The following is a 20,569-nucleotide window of genomic DNA, read 5'->3' as shown; positions in this document are numbered from 1 at the left end:
CATTCTGACCCGCATCCCCCCCCCCCCCGATTTCCCGTGTCTTCTCGATCCTAAAAAACAAGGCTGCGCAGCAAATATTGTGAAATTGACCAATGCAACCGGGGCAAACGGAAGAGTGAGGGTGGCACAGCTGCTTGTGGGGAAACAGTCTAGGCCTAAGATGTGGTAAACTACAGCTTATCAGTTAGATATACAGAGAAAGGAAGAGAAACCAATATGTATGTTATTTTTAATTTAATTGTTTACTTCATTTATATTCTGCCTTACTCCCCACTGGGGGCCCAAAGTGGCTTCCATTGTTCTCCTCTCCTCCATTTTATCCTCACAACACCCCTGTGAGGTGGTTTAGGTTGAGTGTGTGTGTGACCGATGTGCCCGAGGTTATCCAGTGAGCTTACATGGCAGACCTGGGTCTCCCAGATCCTAGTCTGACACTCTAACCACGACATTAAGCTGGGTCTCTAATGTGTATGCACACATCTCCTTTCTGTTTATTACACAGCTCAAAATACTTTTCCAGAAGAAGAACCTTGACCCATGTCAAGGTCCAGATATTCTGACCTGGTGGAGAAATATTCAGCAACCCCTTCTCCAATCTGAAATTTTCCTCCCAAGTCATTTACTGATGGCCTCATAAAATCTTTGGGACCCTAATTAGCTGAACTGGTGGAATGTTGTCAGGTCACAGCTGATTTATGGCAACCCCATAGGGGTTTTAAGGCAAGAGACCTTTAAGATGGCTCGCCATTGCCACCTGCCTCTACCTAGCAACCCTGGACTTCCTTGGTGGTCTCCCATCCAAGAGATGTTCAGAGGTGGTTTGCCATTCCCTGCCTCTGCATAGCGACCTTGGACTTCCATGGTGGTCTCCCATCCAGGTACTAACCAGGGCCGACCCTGCTTAGCTTCCAAAGTCTGGCTAGCCTGGGCCATCCAGTTCAGGGCAGTGAGCAGATTACACAAAGAATTTTAAAGTACTTTCCTATATGTGAAATGAAAGCATTAAAAGCACAGATTATAAGTATCTCAATCCTCTTCAGCCTTCTAGCTGCTCTGCCAGGGAATCTACATTTGCACATAAAGCAGATCAAGTAAGACGGGGATCTAGATTCGCTAAACTCCAAAAAGAATAGACATTGTGGAAGGTTTATAACAGAAATGCTTTCTGCAAATGATCTGTTGGCTGGTGCACGAACAACTAAATTAACTTTGTGACAGTGAAGGAAGGAAGCTGAGAACAAATAAATCTATTGATGAACGAGATTAATATTTGCAGACTTCTGAAACAGAAGGTAAATGTTTTGATATCTTAGCTGCATCGGACAATGGTCCTGGGTCTGAAGAAAGTCATGCCCAGTAAGACAATTCATGGCACACCTACACTACAAACTCGTACACATTTTCCATGAAAGCTGTAGTGTGAGTCTGATTTGTTGGTTGGTTTTTCTGCACAGAGTAAAAGAGGAGGCCTATGCGTTCTAGACAGAGACTCAGCTATGTCTAGTAAACTGGCTTCTTAGTTCATCTGAAGTGCGTTTCCTCAATTAACACTTTCCATTTTCCGTAACTGACCAAGGCAAACTGCCCCAGGCCATAGGGAGAACTGCCTACCCCCACTCAAAGGAAATGAGTCAACCTGAATTGGATGTAGTGGTCTCTCTCTCTCTCCAGATGCTAACCACAGCCGTCTCCTAAATAATCCCTGGCTCCAAAACAATGCAGCAGTAAAACTGGCTCTGCCTTTACTCAATTGTTGAAAAAGGCAAGAATGAAATGCTGGGCTGTTGCAAAGAGGGCAGAAGAAAAGTTGTAAATCATGAGATCCACTTGCATGCGTTTCCTGGTCTCTTCTGCAGCTGCACAGTTCCCAAATCTGGGGTGGGGGACATGCAACATGCCTCTTTTCAGAGCTTCAACTTCCAGACTCCTATTGTGAAAAGCCTTTTTTTTTCTGTGCTGGGGATCAGGTTTCTGTGCTTTGTAGTTGGTGCTGGTATGACTGATGACTTCAAGGACAGTTCCCCATATGTGAATAGAACATTCCTTCCCTCATCAGTAGATTTTTCACTGGGCAACTTGGTTATGTCACTCCTAATGCTCAACAACTGCTAGTGAAATGCATGAACTTCTCTATTCAGAAATATATGGCTATCTGCCGTTGACTTAGATGATAATGAAAGATCTTAGTGTGTGCAATAGCCTGTTTGTACATTCACATCCATCATGCCAACGATGAACGTGCATGGGTCCACGGGCTCAGTGGTAGAGCATCTGCTTGGCATGCAGAAGGTCCCGGGTTCAATCCTTGTAAGAACATGAGAAAAGCCATGTTGGATCAGGCCAATGGCTCATCCACTCCAACACTCTGTATCACACAGTGGCCAAAGCCCAGGTGTCATCAGGTCCACCAGTGGGTCCAGAACTCCAGATGCCCTCCCATTGTTACCCCCACCCCAAGCACCGAGAATACAGAGCATCACTGCCCCAGGCATAAACTATACCTTGTGGCTAACAGCCACTGATGAACCTCTGCTCCATGTTTATCCAATCCCCTCTTGAAGCACCTCCAGTAAGGACCAGGCAGGAGGTGATTTGGAAGATCTCAGCCTGAGATCCTGGAGAGATGCTGCCAGTCTGAGTAGGTGATACTGACTTTGATGGACTGGTGGTCTGATTCAGTATTACACAGCTTCATGTGCTCATGCGCATATGTGACAAGGCCTAATTAGTTAACTTTCTTATAATTACTCATGGGGAGAACCAATGCAATCATTTACTTTTAAATATTAGTAACATTCCAGTTTTTAATTTACATATTTATACCCTGTTCTTCTCCCCAACGGGATCCAAAGCAATTTATGTCATCCTCCCCGCTTCCATTTTATCCCCACAACGGTTTTTGATTCTACAAATTACCCAGAAGCACACCGCTTTCGTTCTTAACGACCACATTACGGTGGAGTTCTGCTGCTAAAGCTAAGCTGGACCTCAGACCTGTCAGCTGCCCGCAAAGGAGACTACCTGTAAATCATAAAGCTACATTATACTAAACCAGACCTTTGGTCCATCAAAGTCAATATTATCTACTCAAACTGGCAGTGGTTCTCCAGGGTCTCAGGTAGAGGTCTTTCACATCACCTGCCCCCTGATCCTCTTAGCTGAAGATGCTGGAGACTGAACCTGGGACCTTCTGCATGCTAAGTAGATGCTCTACCACTGAGCCACAGCTCCTCCCCATACATCAGCGACTCTGAGCTCTTTGGAGGAAGTTGGGGGGGCACAAAGAAGTCTCTTGTATCTGAAGAACCCGTCATTGATGTCTCTCTCCCACTCCTCTTTTAGGTTTAGTCACAGTGGCAGTGTGTGGGGTGGGGGGTTAGAAGGGTTTAAAAGAAGGTTCAAAAGGAGAAGACTGAATCTGCGTCTGAACCCTACACGTCTGGCTTAGGTTTGGAGGAACCAGAGTAAAAATGGCCTTTTGTTACATTTCATTTCATCCACCTACATACCAGCTGGGATGGGCTGTGAAGGGCAAACAAAATGCCCCAGAATGCACCATACTGCGAAGCTGCAAGTACCACCAAACCTTCTGATGCAAAGAGAGATCTGGTAATTTCACTAATGCTACTTTGGGGGCACATAGGTGAAGAGTGGACTAGAACAGAAATGTTGGTTATTCTTTAGGGGTGCATAGGAAGAGACCCAACCAACCCAACCAACCCAACCACGAGCTGGTTGGTTGCAAGCTCCAGTTGCAGCCATCTAGATATCCTTGAAAGCCACCAAAGACAGCATAAAGATAACCACTGATAATCAGTAGATATAGTGACCCTAACTGTGGAGGTTCTACTTCTAGCTTTCATAGCTAGTCTCAGCAACCAACAGCTACAACCTCCCATAAGGCTGTGTCAGGTAGGAGTACAGCAGATAATATATTCTTTAATATCTCTGACTAAAATTGCTAAAGGTTCATAAGGTATTTATTTATTTATTGAGTACAACCAAAAAAAGCGGAGAAAAACACAACCCTGCATGAGAAAGTTAACCAAAAAGGTTGGAACAAAAAAAGCTCTCTTGCCTTACAGCTTCTGACCAGAGAGGTACAAACCATGCAGGACTAAAACTTTTACCTAGGGACTTCCTCTGTCTTCATGGCAAGAGACAACAGGGAGAAGCCCCACACCCACCCCAGAACTTCAAATCACACTAGCCTATAGATCCAGTTGGTTAGCCGTGTTGGTCTCATAAAGTGTGCATGCACATGAAAGCTCATACCTTGAATAAACCTTTGTTGGTCTTAAAGGTGCCATTGGACTCTAAATTTGTTGTAGTAGCCTATATAAACAGCATTTAGGATAAGTACGAAGGAAAGGGGAACTACAAATGTTCACCTTTCTTTGTACCCTTGCTCAGCCTGAATGCTTGAGGAGACCATGTGTATTCTTTCTATTAATTTATTAAACTTTTTTTTAATATTTTGAATGATCTAAGCCTGATCTCTGGAAACACACCACACCTGTTCTGTCTTGTTGCCTGAAACACAGTGGTGGGGAGGGGCAGCAGGTAAGCTCACCATCCCTGGAATACAAAAGCTGAACATGAGAAATTGTATTAGCTTGTAAGATTGAAGCGGGAGGAGAGCGACTAGGTGGAGCCTCTAAATGGCAATGCAGGTTCACAGTTCTAGATGTGTGACTCTGTTTAGCAAGAAATACTCTTGGAGTCACTGGTGATGGCAGCTGTTATCTAGTTTGGTTTTGATAACCCTGGAGAGTGAGGAGAAGAGGTAATGTTGCCAAGCAGGGACTTGGGATAGTCATGGGATTTTCTGACTTTCTAGGGAACAGCCTGGAGGAACAGGAAGGGCTTGCAAGTCCGTTTCTTCACAGATGCAACCAGACATCATAAGACAAACAATCAGGGCCGGCTCGAGGTGTTTCTGCGCCCTAGGCGAGGCTGCCTTATGGCGCAGATGCCAACCTCCCGGTGGGGCCTGGAGACCTGGAGACCTCTGGAGCCAGCCACCCTTTTGCTGCCGCCACCACCGCCTCCTCCCCCCTACCGCCACCACCACCAAAGGGAGGGAGGAGGGGGGAGGCACAGCTTGGCGCCCCATCCAGGGCCCGGCGCTCTAGGAGAATGCCTAGTTCACCTAGTGGGTGAGCCGGCTCTGCAAACAATGCAATAGGTCTAGGATTTCATACATGTAAGAATCCAGCAAACAACAAACTGTCTAAGGCAGAGTATGCTATAGTATAAACAATGCAGAAAGTGGAATTGTAAAGGTAGAAGATGATGCAGTAAAAGCAAGGCGATACCTGCAACACAGGAATACAAACCCATTCCGTTATAAAGGTGCCTTCCTGGACTGCTCCATTTTACTAGCATTCTAATCCCTTTACGAGAATGCCCTCCCAAACATTTCAGTTTTGCACGTTCTGTGGAGGAACGGAAGTGTGGGAGCTTCCCAGGCCTCCTCAGGCAGGCCATGCCACAAGGAGGGGGACACCACAGAGACAACGCATAAACAAATGGGTTGTTGACCCATTTGCAAGGTAGCGCCATGAAAAGGCTTCGCTCGGACGAGTGAAGCTGTCGCGGCAGAGCATAGTGGGAGAGGCAGTTCGGCTGGTATGTGGGTCCAAGACCATGAAGGGCTTTGTAGGTGATAAGCCGTAACCAATGGAGTGACTGCAGAACAGGTGTGACATGCATGCTCGGCCTTGCGCCAGTAATAACTGGCTGTGGCATTCTGCACCGACTGTCGTTTCCCAGTTGACCTTAAGGGCACACCCATGTAAAGTACATGACAATAATATAGTTCTCGTGGCAAACACAGCATGGATCCGTGCAGCTGTATCTCCTGGGCCAACAGAGTCAAAGCAGGGGACCATCTTCCAAGCTCAATGAAGCTGAAACAATTCATTTTTCACAGTTGCATTCACTTGCTTTGCTAACGCTGGAGCCGATACAACCCCGAGGAGGCTCATCGCTGAGTCAGTGAATGTCAGCTGGACCCTATCAAAACTGGGGAGCGTAATGTCCTTCCCAACTGGCATTATTGACCAATCGGCATCAACTGAGCTGTGTACAGATTCCCCCCCCCCAAAAAAGGACAGATTCACCACATATGCAAACTATAATTACCGCCACCAATTATTATCACTCTAGTATAAGGGGATTACAATTGTTTTTTTGGTATCTCGTTCATCCACATGCTGCCACGGTCCTCTGCGCCACACAGCAGCCCAAATCCCTTTAACCTCCTACTGCAGTTTCCAACATGAAAAGAACCCGGAAGGTAAATAATAGCAGATAATCCTTCTTGTATGTTCGGCATTTAGAGCAGTCAACACACGATTTGCCTTTTCTTTCCCCACCCTCCCCTCTCTTTTTTCAGGCTGCTTGCCAAAGAAAGGACTTTTAAGATCATTAGCTCAGAAATCGTTCATACAATTAGGCAGCCCATTGTTGGTACCCAGTGTGTGGTGCGCTTTATGCAAACCACACCATTATTTGCTGAAGATTTTTTTTTTTAAAGGAGAGACCTAGCATCAGTTCAGCACTTACTTTGTGAAAGGGATTTGGTTCCTGCTGTTAGAAAATATGCAGAAGTCTCCTAAACGCTAGTGGACACATTCAGAATGGCAATTACTGTAATAATTGTTCTCATGTGCATTTCTAGAATTATATACTAAAAATAACAAAAGTCAGCAATTGCAACGAATTATAATACATGTGTAAAAGTGCATACATTGCTCTGCTTGCTAAACCACCGTCTTCTGCAGAATTAGGGGGACGTTTCTCATGTATTGCCTATGAGCAATCGCTGTCCTTAGTTTTAGTATGTCCCAGAATTAGGAGGTGTTAGGAGTGCACAAGGCACCTTCAGTTACAGGGGTAATAAGCACGTGCATGTGAGATTCCAGTAAACAATCTCTGATCCTAGGTATTATTAAGGTTTCAGTCTCATACAAAAGTCTATATATTCTTTTAATTCAAGGTCAACTTGTGCTATACTTTTCCCCATTAAATGTAGACAGAACTAGGTAGAGCTCATTATTTTTTCACTTATTAGATGTTCTAATCTTTCCTATTCTGTAAAGAAGAAGATATTGGATTTTTACCCCGCCCTTCACTACCCAAAGGAGTCTCAGAGCGGCTTACAATCTCCTTTCCCTTCCCCTCCCCACAACAGACACCCTGTGAGGTAGGTGGGGCTGAGAGAGCTCTCTCGAGAACTGCCCTTGAAAGAACAGCTCTGAAAAAACTTATGGCTGACCCAAGGTCACACCAGCAGCTGCATGTGGAGGAGTGGGGAATCAAACGCAGTTCTCCCAGATTAGAGTCCACGCTCTTAACCACTATACCAAGCTAGCCGAGGAACTCGCAGGGTGGTGTACATAGCCCCCTCCCTCTATTTTATCCTCACAACAACCCTGCAAGGCAGGCTAGGCTGAGACACATTTCATGGCAAAGTAGGTATTTAAAGCCAAGTGTCCCCAGTCATAGTCCAATACTCCAACCACCCTCTGCACAGGCTCTGAAAAACATAACCACCTAATGCCTATTTTAAATGATAAATATCAAACACACTTCCAGAGCAGACCACTCTAAAGAGATCCGGCAAAGCATCTGGGTTACTTTAAGGATTTAAAATTCTTTCCCAAATTTATTTCAAATATTTTTATCCTGCATTTTGACTAATACTGCTCCCACTCCTCTGTGGCTTTATTACTATTATCATTGACAAGAAGTGGGGACCCGTGATACTCACGGGGGAGGGGAGTATTCCCAACGGCTCCCCCACTGAAGCAGCAGGAGCTCCACATGGAGGAGGAGAAGGCAACTGCAGATGAGGCTGGTGGGCCCACCCAGCCCTCTCCCCCGCCCCCCCTGGCAACTGCCACCATGCCAGCCAAGCTTCCCCCCCACCCGGCAACGGCAGGGAGACACAGTTCCCAGTGCGTTCTCTGTGCATGCACAAGGAACGCTCTTTTCCTTTCTGGGGGATTTAAGTATCCCCCGTATAGGTTTTTTTCCCCTACATTTCAGATTTTTCTGCACACCTGGGGAGGGCCCCCAAGTGTGCAGGAAAATCTCTTTGCCCCCTATGTGCCTCAGATGTGCAGATTTAGATATCCTCACAGAGGGGGCAACTTGGCTATTAGATATATAGATTACATTTGTACCTCAACTGCCTCTATGGATCTCAGGGCAGCATTCATGGTGTTGCCTTATTTTATCCTCATCACCACCGCTGGAGATGAGGTGAGGTGACAGAGACTGGCTTGCTAGCAAGCGCCACAGCTCAGCATGCAATATTTCAATCTGGGTTCCTGACAACCGTATAGTACCAAAGATTTCAGAGCTATCTGATACCTGAGGTAAACTGCTTTCTTGAATTAGAACTGCAACCACGCTCTATCCTTACAATCCAAGTGGTTTATTGTCATGACATGCAAGAGTAAAAACTGCTTGCTCTCAACCCACTGTTATGTTCCTGCATGATCCAGATTTACTTCCTGATTGGGAAAAAAGGCTTGGTATGACAGCAACTCTGGCAGAGATGCAACAAACAGTGTCCTCTGAGGGCAGGTAATTTTCCTGGGTCTGTGCTCTTCACACCTGATGCACACACAAATGGCAGGATTTACTTATGCGGCCCAACAAAGGCTAATTAGAGGGAAGTGCAACTAGAACAATGGATTATACAGAGATGCAACAGGCAGCCTCCTCTGAGGGAGAGTGGTGGGGGCTTCCAGGAGCTTTCAATAACTTAACAGATTTCCCACAGCATGCTAACAGGTCTCTCACAGCACAAAGTTTGGGGATTTATTGTTCTAGCCGTTACAAGATGCTTCAGATCAGTAACAGCCTTATACAGACAATGCACTAAAACTTACGACAATGTTTTAAAAACGGACAACTCAAAAGTCTGATTCAAAGATCGCCCTTACTTACCAAAATCTCTCTCACACACGCTCAAGTACTTTACAGTTCCTGAAGAAGAGGTTCAGGATCGGACAAATTTCAGGAAGCAGAGAATTCCAATTTTAAAAAAAGTTTAATTTATACCCTGGCTTTCCCCCTGACAAGAACCATTCTCTTTTCCTCCACTCTATCCTCACAACAACTGCTGTAAGGTGTAGGGAGAGGCTGTGGGTCAGTGGGTTTGCATCCGCTTGGCATGCAGAAGGTACCAGGTTCAATCCCCAGCATCTCCAGTTAAAAGGACCAGGTAGTAGGTGATGTGAAAGACCTCTTCCTAAGACCCTGGAGAGCTGCTGCTGGTATGAGTAGGCAACATTGACCTTGATGGAGTGTAAGGCAGCTTCATGTGTTCAAGGTGGGTTAAGGCTGAGAGTGTGTGACAGGACCAAGGTAACCCAGCAAGTTTCCAATACACAGTGGGGATTCAAGCTGGGTCTCCCAAATCCTAGTATGACACTCCAACCACAACATCACGCTGGCTCTCCTCTCTACTTCCCATTCCTCTTCTAAACCTAGAACATTAAGAAGGAATGGAAGAGATCAGAGAGAGAGAGAGTTCATCTTCAAGGCTTTCAGAAGCCCAACTCAGACTTCTCTAGGCTACTATAAAGTGCTTTGAAGACTATAGGATCATAATGCCCAAGGCTTTTGTTTTGATCTCATCTGATAAGTCCTTCTGGAAATAAGCTTAGGAAACCAGAACTTCCATTGTTCTTAATAGAACAAAGCTTGAGTCCGGTGGCACCCTTAAGACCAACAACGTTTAATTCTGGGTATAAGCTTTCATGTGCATGCACGCTTCCTCAGACACGAAAGCTTATACTCAGAATTAAACGTTGTTGGTCTTAAAAGTGCCACTGGACTCAAACTTTGTTCTATCGCTTCAGACCAACATGGCTACCCACCTGAATCTGTTGTTCTATTGTTTTGTGCAAGGAAGGGTGGAATTCAATTACCTCTTTGGCCCTGATTCTCTTACCAGGTTGCAGTTTTGTGGCTTAATAATTTGACTTGGATAGAACATAAACAAGGCCAGATCATGACATTTCCATGCCCCCCAAAAGAAAAGCAAACTGGGATCACCGTGTAAAAAACCAAAAACAAACACTAGTAGATCTTAGGAGATCTTCCTCATAAGTTATCTTCCTCTTATTTACAACTCAGCATTTACATAGGAAGCAAGCCAGTCAGTTAGGATTTCCTTAATGAAATACAAAGCCTTCTGCATTAGAGCAGATGGCTTTGTGCTTGATTAAGGAAAGGGTAATGGACTGGCTTGCTTCCTATGTAAATGTTGAGTTGTAAATAAGAGGAAGATAACTTATGAGGAAGATCTACTAAGAATAACTTCTAATAAGAATAACTTCCGAGGAAGACCAACTATGAAACGGGCTTACATCAAGATGCTTGTCATCTACTACAACTTATTACAGAAGTTGTTCTACAGTATCACAAGGATGGGACTTTTCTAAATTTGGGATACATGACCACATTATTAGTTGTGATATTTTTGTGTCATCTATGTAATATGTAAGGACCATGTGTATTTTTAACCATAACATATAGTAGCCGTAAAACACAGTGATTGTTTGTTTTTGGATTTCCATGCCCAAGGCAGGCTATCCAAAATTACTTCTCCCCATGGTAACAAAACGGTAAGTACTAAATACCTGATAACTTGCTGTCTTCCAAAGTCACTTAAAATCTGTTTCACAGTATGGCTGGTTCCAGATTCAAACTACTGAATTTGGATCTGAAGCCCTAGCCCCTGTTCGGATTGCCACAGCTGGATTCCCTCTAGAATTGTGTGCAGTAATAATAAAGAGGCTACCTGTGAACATGGACAGAGTGATACTGGCTTTTGAACACATTGCTGTGGTCGGTGCTGATGTCTTATATTCTACTGATATAGTTGGGTATTTCCCAGGGCAAATTTATTCTTGTGCTAAATACTAGATGGTTTTTGTTCTTGTTTTTGGCTGTCTTGATTTGCACTTTTCGAGCTTTCAGCGATACTGTGACCGTTTGTTCTTACAGTAAGCTGCTTTGTATTTGATTGAAAAGCCGGGCAAAAAATATTTTTGACTCAATCAATTCTCCGACATCTCTAAGTAACCACTCATTGTGAGGTGAAGTTTCTAGAAAAGACGGCCTAACATCCTTGCAGGCCCGATACCTCACAGTTTAGAAATTAAACATAGGTCAAAGCCATCATTTGTGTGTTGGGGTTCTTGAACTAGGATTCCCAACGCTTCTTCTTTTTTTAAAAAATAGGTTCCCATGGCCTTTACAGCAGCACAACAGGCAGCTGAATCTATTCCTGTCACGGAGATGCAACTATGGGAAAAGCTGCAGCTTTCGATATTTTCCTGTCATATAGCCATTAAAGACACAGGAGCCTCAACCCGAGCCCAGTGTGACTTTGCCCGATTCCGAAAGACACCAGATCCGGCAGTTCTGAGAAATCTGACAGCTGGGGAACCATCCCCTTTATCCCTTCATGCACCATAAAGGGAGAAAGGAACCCCACTCTTTGACAGACCTATTTCTATAAAAATGCTGCATCAGAGAAAAGAGTACTACGTTAACCTCTGTTCAATACATAACAATCTCCAAAAGTACAACACATACTAGACGGCGTGTAGGGTGGTCAGGTTCCCCTTGGCCACCAGTGGGGGGCGGGGTGTGTGTGGAGAGTAGAGTTGGCAGATCCAGGTTAGGAATCTCCTATAGATTTGGGGATGGAGCCTGGGGAGGACAGGGACCTCAGAGGGGTACAGTGCCATGGCGTCCACCCTCCAAAGCATCCAGGGGAACTGATTCCGGGGGATCCCCAGGCCCCACCTGGAGGCTGGCATCCCTGCTGTTGCACTGGACTTTTGATTACCGAGATCCATCCGGGTGACAATCCCACTCAAGCACGAAGCTCCCTCTCTGTTGGCCTAGCCAACCTCACAGAGTTGTAAGAGGACCCAAATATGCAGCCTCCAGACCCTTGGTGAAAGGGCAGGATAGAAGCAGTTTTTATAAGTTCTATTTTAAGAACACTCCCAAATAACAAGTATTATTCTATTCCTCCCCGCCCCCCAACCTTTATGGAAGCATGCGACTTATAAAAAGCAGTGCTCCTGTGAATGGCGGGGAGAGAAGTCCCCATAAATTGTGGAGAGGAGCCTCTCTGGGCTGCACTTATCCCGGCCAGCGGAACTATCAACAAGGCCCGCTCCAACGCCGCTTTGATGATCAGAGAGGAGGAATTTCCTCCCGCCCTTTGCATGCCAAAAAAGCACATTCTGCCATATGTCAAGAGCCGGGGTGCAAAACCCGCTCTCTGGCTTTTTCGCTTGCAGTGCACATCCATGCTGGAGAAGGGGTGGGTGGGGTGGAATGGAGGGAGAGAAGTCCACAGATTTGCAGGCATCTCGGCATTTCCCCTCCCCGTCTTTACGAAAGACAGTGCGGTTGCAAGTCGGGTTCTCACTGACCGCCCCACCACCACCACCATGAAGACACTCGCGCGCAGAACGGCTTTGCATTACCTCTCCCGGACGCCTCTCGCTCTGAAGTTTCCCGTGCGAAAGTCTCCGCCAGCCTCGGGAGAACCAGCAGCTCTTCCCCCGCCCCAGCCCAGCAGATTAAAACAAAAAAATAAAAAAGAGGAGGGGGGAAAAACCCGAGGGAGGGGGGAGACGGCTTCCAGCGTGCCAGCGTGCAGCTCCCTTTTTTTGCTTTGACAGTCCGCCTTGCAAAGCGGGGACCCGGGACCCCCCAACAGCAGCGCCAGCCCCATTCTCGTGCTGGAATGAAAGGAATGTCCGAGCTTTACCTCCTGCCCAAATCATAGCAACTTCGCTGGGTCCTAATGTGGGCCCATGTACTCGGATCCTTCTCGCCGGTGGGCGGCTGGGTGGAGAAGGGGCCGGCGTTGCCAGTGTAATTCTACCCGCTCGGTCGCCGCCGGCCCGCATATAGAGAACATCCCATTCGATGGATGCCAGGTCCTAGCGCTCTTCTCTTCTTGCCCAGAATTGGGGGGGGGGGGGGGGGGGGGGGAAGCTGGAAGCATCTGGGGCAGCGTTCCCTCGAAGCTGCGTTAGTGTGAGCGAGCTCACAGTTCTTTAGCCTCCGGCTCACACATTTTTGTCTTAGCTCAGGAAGGTGGCTCCAGAGCCAACTTAATTTATGCAGTAGCCACATTGCTCACTCACAACTTTAATGCCAGTAGCCCACAAGGTAGAATTTTTGCTCACAAGACTCCACAGCTTAGAGGGAGCATTGATTTGGGGTGCTCTGAGGTGGCCGAGTCCTGAAATTGTAGCATGGGTGGGAGACCTCACATTGCAATTAAAAATATGGTGGGAAAGCTGGTGTGGTGTACTGGTTGGGGGTATCCGACTAGTATCTGGGAGTCAGCCCAGGTTAGAATCCCCACTCATGCCGTGGGTGACCTGGGCCAGTCATATACTCTTAGCCTAACCTACCTCATGGGGTTGTTGTGAGGATAAAACGGAGAATGATGTAAGCTGCTTTGGGGGGGGGCCCTTGGGGAGAAAGGAAGGGTATAAAAGAATTAAATAAAAAAGTGATTGCCCCTCGTTGTTGTGGCTAGAACCTAACTTCCTGCACACTCTGGCTTAGGGGTGCCAACCTCCAGGCGGGGCCAGGCAATATCCTGGAATTACATCTGATCTCCAGCGGACAGAAATCTGTTTCTCTGCAGAATGTGGCAGCTTTGGAGGGTGGACTCCATGGCATTATATCCTTCTGAGGTCCTTCCCCTCCCAAAAACCTGCTCTCCCCAGTCTTCACCCCCAAATCTCCTGGAGTCGGCAACCCTAGGCCTTCCTCTGTGCAAAGGGAGTGGGTTAGAAAAACTATATCTGTAAATATGTCAAATATGAATATTCTTAGTTGAATGTGTAAATAACCCCCAGAGAAGCTCAGAACACCATGCATGCAGCAGGTTCCCTTTGGCGACTCAACAACAATCTGGTGAAACCGGCCCAGAAACACTGAACAAGCTTCACGACTGAGGCAATTCAAAGCTAGTCAAATGACTGCAGTACATTATGTGACTGCAAGGAAAGCGAGGTCTCTCCAGGCCTGACTCCTCACAAAATGTAACCTATATAGTTGAGTTGAGGCTTCTCCTCAGTTCCTGCCTGTGTGATGCTCAGTTCAGATCAGGACTGTGACAGGTATGGAGAAAGACTTCTGCTTTCCCCCTAGGCTGACAGATCAGAAGGATTTCAACCTTCCCCCTGACCTGACCGGTCATTTTCCTGACCTGAAGTGGCCCAGTGGGAGAAACTGGTCTGTTGGGGGAAACCCAGAAGTAGACAAGTATGTTTCCGCAAGTAGCTCACCCCTGGGACTGTTGCAGGTCCGGAAAATGGCAGAAGAGGAAGGCCGAAACCCTTTCTTCACATGCAGCACAGTCGCAATCTGAATCTGGCACTGTGAACATGGGGACTGAGGAAAACCCACAACTTATGTGTGTGACTATTACAAAGGATAGACAGCACGAACCCCAGACTCCAGTTGGAAGTGGCACAGTCCATTCTCCTGCCTCAGGGCTATCTCAAGTATATACTGCTACTTGGGTGCAAAAGCCAGAATGCATTGTTAAAACTGAGGGAGACCATGAGTCAAATGTAAGCGTCAGGAAAGGCCACCTGAAGGGATATTTCGGTCAATGAAGGAAATTGGAACATTCTTGTACTCACTGGTACAAATTCTCGGTCATGGCACCAAAACCCTGAAACTTACTCCACAGGGAGATCCACTTGTCCCCTTTTTGTTATCATCTTTTGCCTGCAGGTAAAGACTTTTTTGTTTTGTTTTGATATTCCCTCAGTGTTCCTTCCTTCCTGCCTAATGTTTTGTGGGGGGTTGTATGTATTTTAATGATTTTTTTTTGTTGGGTTTTGTTAAGTCGCAAGCTTAACAAAGAGTCGGAGAGTGATTCAGCAAGAATGCGGCTTTTATTCTTCAACTCGAACTCACTTTGCATGAGATGGCAATGAGATGATTCACGTTACATTCAGTATATGCACTCAGGTCGATTAGAATACACTACAGGTTTGAATGGTTTTTAACTGCTCTGTCTTCTTGGTGCTTGGGGGGGTCAACAGTGGGATGGCTTCTAATGTCCTGGCCCCACTGGTGGACCTCCTGATGGCACTGGTATTTCTGGCCACGGTGTGATACAGAGTGTTGGACTGGATGGGCCTTTGGCCTGATCCAACATTGGCATCTCTTATGTTCTTATGTCGCAAAGAGTCGGACTCGACTGTGCGACTGAACAACAACAACAAATGGTTTTTAAGGTGCGTTTTTTATTATGTATGTTTTAATTTGTTAGCTGTCTTGGTGGCCCTTATAAAGGCAGAACAATGAGGTATAAATGCTGCTAAATTTTAAAAAAATGAAATTAAAGTGTGTAGTCCCTTCAAGAATGGTAGTTGTTCATGTCTTTTCCATTCCCCCAACTCAGGGGGCATAAATTATCCCTATGCTCTCCTACCTTAGAAAGGATAGGTAGGGCTGAAAAGCCACTCACAAAATGGTGGCTTGCCTCTGCACAGGAAGACAGGGAGAGGATGTTCTACCCTTTCCTCCTCTCTTCTCCTGAAGGAAGAGAAATCATGTACCCTCATGTGGAACCATTCAGGTTGGCAAGTGACTAGGAGGTATTTTAAACAGTACAGTACTTTAAAAAGATACCTTAAAATAGGAGATGTGCAGACAAGCAGGTTGCTGACTAGCCAATATCTCATCCTGCTCCAAATGTCCATATTTAGCAGGGACAGTCCCTGTTTCCTGGAACTGGGCTCCAATAAATCACCCTCCCTATTTTTATCTTTTGAGGAATGCCTTATGAAAATACTGTTAATGTGTTATTGTGATCTCTCTTCAAGGTCTTCAAGCCTTCTCCTCTGGACTGTATAAATTAAATCTCTGAGGGCCCCGAAGTAAAAGCTAGAGATAAGAAGTCAGTGATCAGATCTCCAACCACATTTTTAAAGACTAAAAAACAGCAAATTTAGTAGTTAAGAGTGTCCAACTAGGATCTGGGAGAATCGGGTTCAGTTCCTCACTCTGCCATGGATGTTTACTATGTGATCTTGGGGCGTTCATACACTCTCAATGGGGTTCCAATTGTTAATAACATATTAGACAAGTATATATTTTCAGGGGTCATTTCCTGCAGGAGCGGAGTTCCGGCAGTAAAGAGCCCAAGGGGGCGGGCACATGCAACAAGCCCCACCCCCTGCTCCCAACAGCCCTCAGTCAGAGCAAGAAGCAGCCAGGTAAATTGCAGAGCAAAACAATCCAGTGGCACCTTTATGACCAAGTTTTATTCAGGTACAAGCTCTCCCTCCTCTGCGAGGACAGATCTGCACTCCCCCCCCCAATAGCTAGCAATCCAAAACAGTCCCGTGGAGCCTGAGTGGTGGGTATTGCCTTCTGACACACTTCCAGTGATGTCAGGGGTGTGGCATATGCAAATAAGTTATGCTAATGAGCTCTTGCAGCTCTTTTTCTACTAAATGATCCCTGTATATTTTTAGCATATATTTAACTCAAAGAACAAAACCCCCACATGGCTTTTACATGTGTCGAGGATGGGCTCCCACAGAAGATAAAATGGAGAACAAACTTGCTAGCCACTTTAGGTTCTCATTGGAGAGAAAAATGGGGCCTAATATCTAGATAAATCTATCAAACAAATGAAATATATATAAACAAAAATGAATCAATGAAAAAAAGAGTGGTACAGATGGTTTGCAGGTAGATTCAGCTGAACTAGACTTGTGAATGTTGGTCTTTTAGCTGCCAGTACAGAAGAAAGTCCAGGTTTCTCCCATTCAGACAAGCGCCTGCCTTCCATCTTTCTAAGCGTACTTCAAACCTGGGAAGGCAGAAAGAGGACTTGATACAGGAATCATGGTATGTCTGTGGAAAGACAAGGAAACATTCTCTCCCCCCCAAAAAAGGATGGACATTCTACATAAGAATTGGGGCACTTTGCCTTTGGGCTCTGAAAATTACCCTCCTAAATCCCTACTTCGCCTTTGTTCCTTTGAGGTAAAGGAACTTTATATCTTATTGTGAGATTGGTATCTGATCAAAGGGGGAAGGAGTTTAGCCAAGGGGAACTGAAGTTAAGGTCATCTCCTTAAAGACCATGGCTGTTTCTCAAGGGGGTGATAATGGTTAGGAGCTAGTTACCCAATGGATCTACATGGGTTCAGCTTGTCTGCAAATAAGGTGGTGTAGGGTTGTGTGTGCCATGCTTTAGGAATCATTCACAACTGGATTGTCTTGTCTGCAAAGAAAAATCCAGTTGCAAATAATTTGTAAAGTGTGGCATGCAGCCCAGACCATCTTTCTTCAAATAAGGTGAACCCATGTAAGATCCACTGGAGAACTAGTTCTTGACCAGTACTAGATATATTGACTTACTGGTCCTGTTTTATTGGCTCAAAGCTTTTCACCTAGAAATATTGAAATGTATCAGGTTATACAGATTCAGGACCTCTTAGTTCAAATATCTGCCACGGATTGTGCCAAGGGTTTAAAAGTTTAGTTTCAGTGCTCTTGGTAGTAGATTATTATTATTGTTGTATGGCATTGTTTGTAGAATAGCTAAGAGATCCTAAGATTGTCTGGCAGCCAAAAGTTCTAGCTCTTTAGTGTTATGCATCACTGGGTGGCAAGCTAAACAAGAGATGTTTCAGAAGTGGTTTTGCCATTGGCTGCCTCTGCATCACAACAACCTTGGTATTCCTTGGAGGTTGCCCTTCCACATACTAGCCAAGGCTGACCCTGCTTAGCTTCCAAAATCTGACGGGATTGGGCTAGCCTTGACCATTACATCTCTTGGAGACACAGCCATTGACAATGAAGGACCTGCACTAAGGACAATGTCCAATTATGTGTGGTTGCAGCCTGTGAATATTTGGATTAATACATATAATAAATTAGTCCCTGTCAGAAATGGGAAAAGGTGACCCTACCCAGTCACCCTTCTTCCTCTTCTCTGTTTTATGCTCAAAACAACCCTGTGAGGTAAGTTAGGCTGAGAGAGGGTCACTGGCCCAAAGTCAGCCAGCAAGTTTCCATGAGACAAGAGTAGATTTGATTTGGGGTCTCCCAGACACTAGTCCAACACTGTTAACCACTACACCACACTGGTTTTGAGTCTGTAAAAGAGAGAGAGGGAAGCCAAAGAAAGCTGTGGATTGGCACAGGTTATAGGATCTCTCTCTCTTTGTGTCTCTCTGGGGATCTGATCTGGGGCAACAGCTCTGTAGGCGTATCCGTTTCCCTTCACCTGTGACCCTGCATGCATTTTTTTCAATAAAAATAATACTACAAAAACTCTACAAACCCTCAGGGTTCTCTCCTCAAAAAGGAACCGTTGTGAGTAAGCACTGCTTCTGGAATTTCTCCCTGCTAGTGTTACCAACAGCACATTGGGAAATTGCTGGGGGATTTGGGGGTAGAGCCAGAGGTGGGCAGGGTTTGGGAATGGGAGGGTCCCCAGCAGGGTATAATGTCATAGAGCCCACCCTCCAAAGGAGCCATTTTCTCCAGGCAGCTTACAAAATAAAAACAAAAAATAAAAACAAAACATTGAAAGTTATTACTTAAAATCCAAATTAAAAAAAAAAACCTCAGACAAGCAAAACAACAACAATAAAAACAGCCCACAGGCAGCTTAAAAAACAGTCGCCAGGCTATAGTAGTATTAAAAGAGCAACCCCTTAATAAAAAGTCTGGGCGAACAGAAATGTTTCAGCCTGGTGCCTAAAAGAAAGCAATGTGCGCACCAGGCAAGCCTCAAGGAGAGGGGCATTTCACAAACAAGGTGCTGCTACTGAAAAAGCCCCGTCCCTGGTTACCACCTGCCTCACCTCTGAAGGGAGGGGCACAGACAGCAGGGCTTGGGAGTAGGAGACCAGCAGCAGGAGACCAGATGGGATGGGATGTGGGGGGAGCCATCAGCAACAGCATGACATCACTTTCAAGAAAAACCCAATTTTAGAATTACAGAATCCCAGAGTCGGAAGGGGCCATACAGGCCACCTAGTCCAACCACCTGCTCAGTGCAGGATCAGCCTAGAGAATCCCTGACAAGGGTTTGTTCAGCCGCTGCTTGAAGACTGCCAGTGAGGGGGAGCTCACCACCTCCCTAGGGCAGCTGATTCCACTGTTGCACAACTCTGACTGTTAAAAAGTTTCCCCTAAGATCCAGCCAGTACCTTCCCACCCTTACTTAAACCCGTAATTGGGAGTCCCCTCCTCTGCTGCCCACAGGAACAGCTCCCTGCCCTCCTCTAAGTGACAGCTCTTCAAATACTTAAAGAGAACAATCATGGGCCCTGCCACACGGTGGGGAAAAGCACGGCCAAAGTGCGGCTTTTTAGAGCCGCAGCAAAAGAGACACGCGGTGGCGGGAGCAGACAGATCCCCTGAGCCGCCGCGCAGTTGCTCCCTGGCACGATCAGATGCCGGGGGGGAAGCCACTGAAGGGAGAACGAGGCAGCCGGCTGCGCATGTGTGTGCATGCGCAGTTCGGCCAGGAGCCTTGAATGCTCCTGATGATGGGCAAGCCAGCGATCCCACGGCCGCGCTTGCTGCGGCGTTTCAGGTAAGTCCTGCTCTTTTGCAGGTTCTTTTTTGCAACGCATTTCCGGCCTGAAGGGACGGATCGGGGACGGGTGCGCGCCGCTTCCCAGATGTTGCGGTGTGATCGCGCCCGTTTGCTGGGTTCTCGATCCGTCCATCTTCCGGGCCTAAACCTCCCGTGTGACCGGGGCCCATGTCTCCCCTTAACTTCCTCTTCTCCAGACTAAAGTCCCTCAGGCTTTCCTTATGGGGCTTGGTCCCCAGAACTGATGCTTTGTCTCTCTAGGAATCATCAGAAACTCTATGGTAAAACCTAGAGAGGCGTGGCATCACTTCTAGATTTCTCCCAAAAGTGGCATCATGTCATCAGTTCAATGGCCGTTTTTTCCTCCCATTGCCGCTCCAAGTGGTGAGGGGAAATGAGAGGTGGGGACTGGGGAACCCCTCCTGCTGGGGGTACCTGGCAACCTTCCTTGTGAGGCAACTGGAGATCTGGACAGGATGGGAGGAGGCAGTCCTTCAGTCACATCACTGCTTTGATTTCAGTGGGCCATAAGCTCTGTAGACCTGGAGTAGAACTATTGCCTGTATGTTAGAAAGCATTACTTCTTCACAGAGAGTAATTAATTTGTGGGATTCACACTACTACAGGATGTAGTGATGACCACTAGCTTAACCGGCTTCAAAAGGAGATTGGATGGATTCCATCAGTGGCTATTAGTCACAACAATCAAACAGCATCTCCATGCTCAGATAGCAGTGTGGCCCTCTGAATACCAATGCTTAGGAGCAGAGGTCATTTCGGGGGGGAACGCGGGGGATCGCAGTTCCCCCGGGTGAGGTACGGGGGGCGGGGCACATGACGAAGCCCAGCCCCCTGCTTCCGGCCGCCCCGCTTCCGGCCCTCATTCAGCCAGGAGGAGGCAGGAGAAGAGGG

The 20,569-nt window shown here is 46.4% G+C and overlaps 1 protein-coding gene across 2 annotated transcripts in view; it reads right to left on the bottom strand.

The window, feature by feature from the left end:
* AMOTL1 (angiomotin like 1) overlaps window positions 1-20,569 on the bottom strand; it is a 101,892-nt gene that overhangs the window by 58,017 nt on the left and 23,306 nt on the right. The window contains exon 1 of one of the 2 annotated variants that reach the window (XM_015411050.1): window positions 12,534-12,778. The exons of the other annotated variant lie outside the window; for it this stretch is intronic. The gene's annotated coding sequence lies outside the window, so the exon portion shown is untranslated. Of the gene's footprint in view, window positions 1-12,533; window positions 12,779-20,569 lie in introns of those variants that run through there. 2 annotated transcript variants of the gene reach the window in all.

This window comes from Gekko japonicus, unplaced genomic scaffold, assembly GCF_001447785.1.
Source record: "Gekko japonicus isolate JY-2015 unplaced genomic scaffold, Gekko_japonicus_V1.1 scaffold503, whole genome shotgun sequence".
Taxonomy (NCBI): Eukaryota; Metazoa; Chordata; class Lepidosauria; order Squamata; family Gekkonidae; genus Gekko; species Gekko japonicus.
This window is presented reverse-complemented; position numbering and strand designations above follow the sequence as displayed.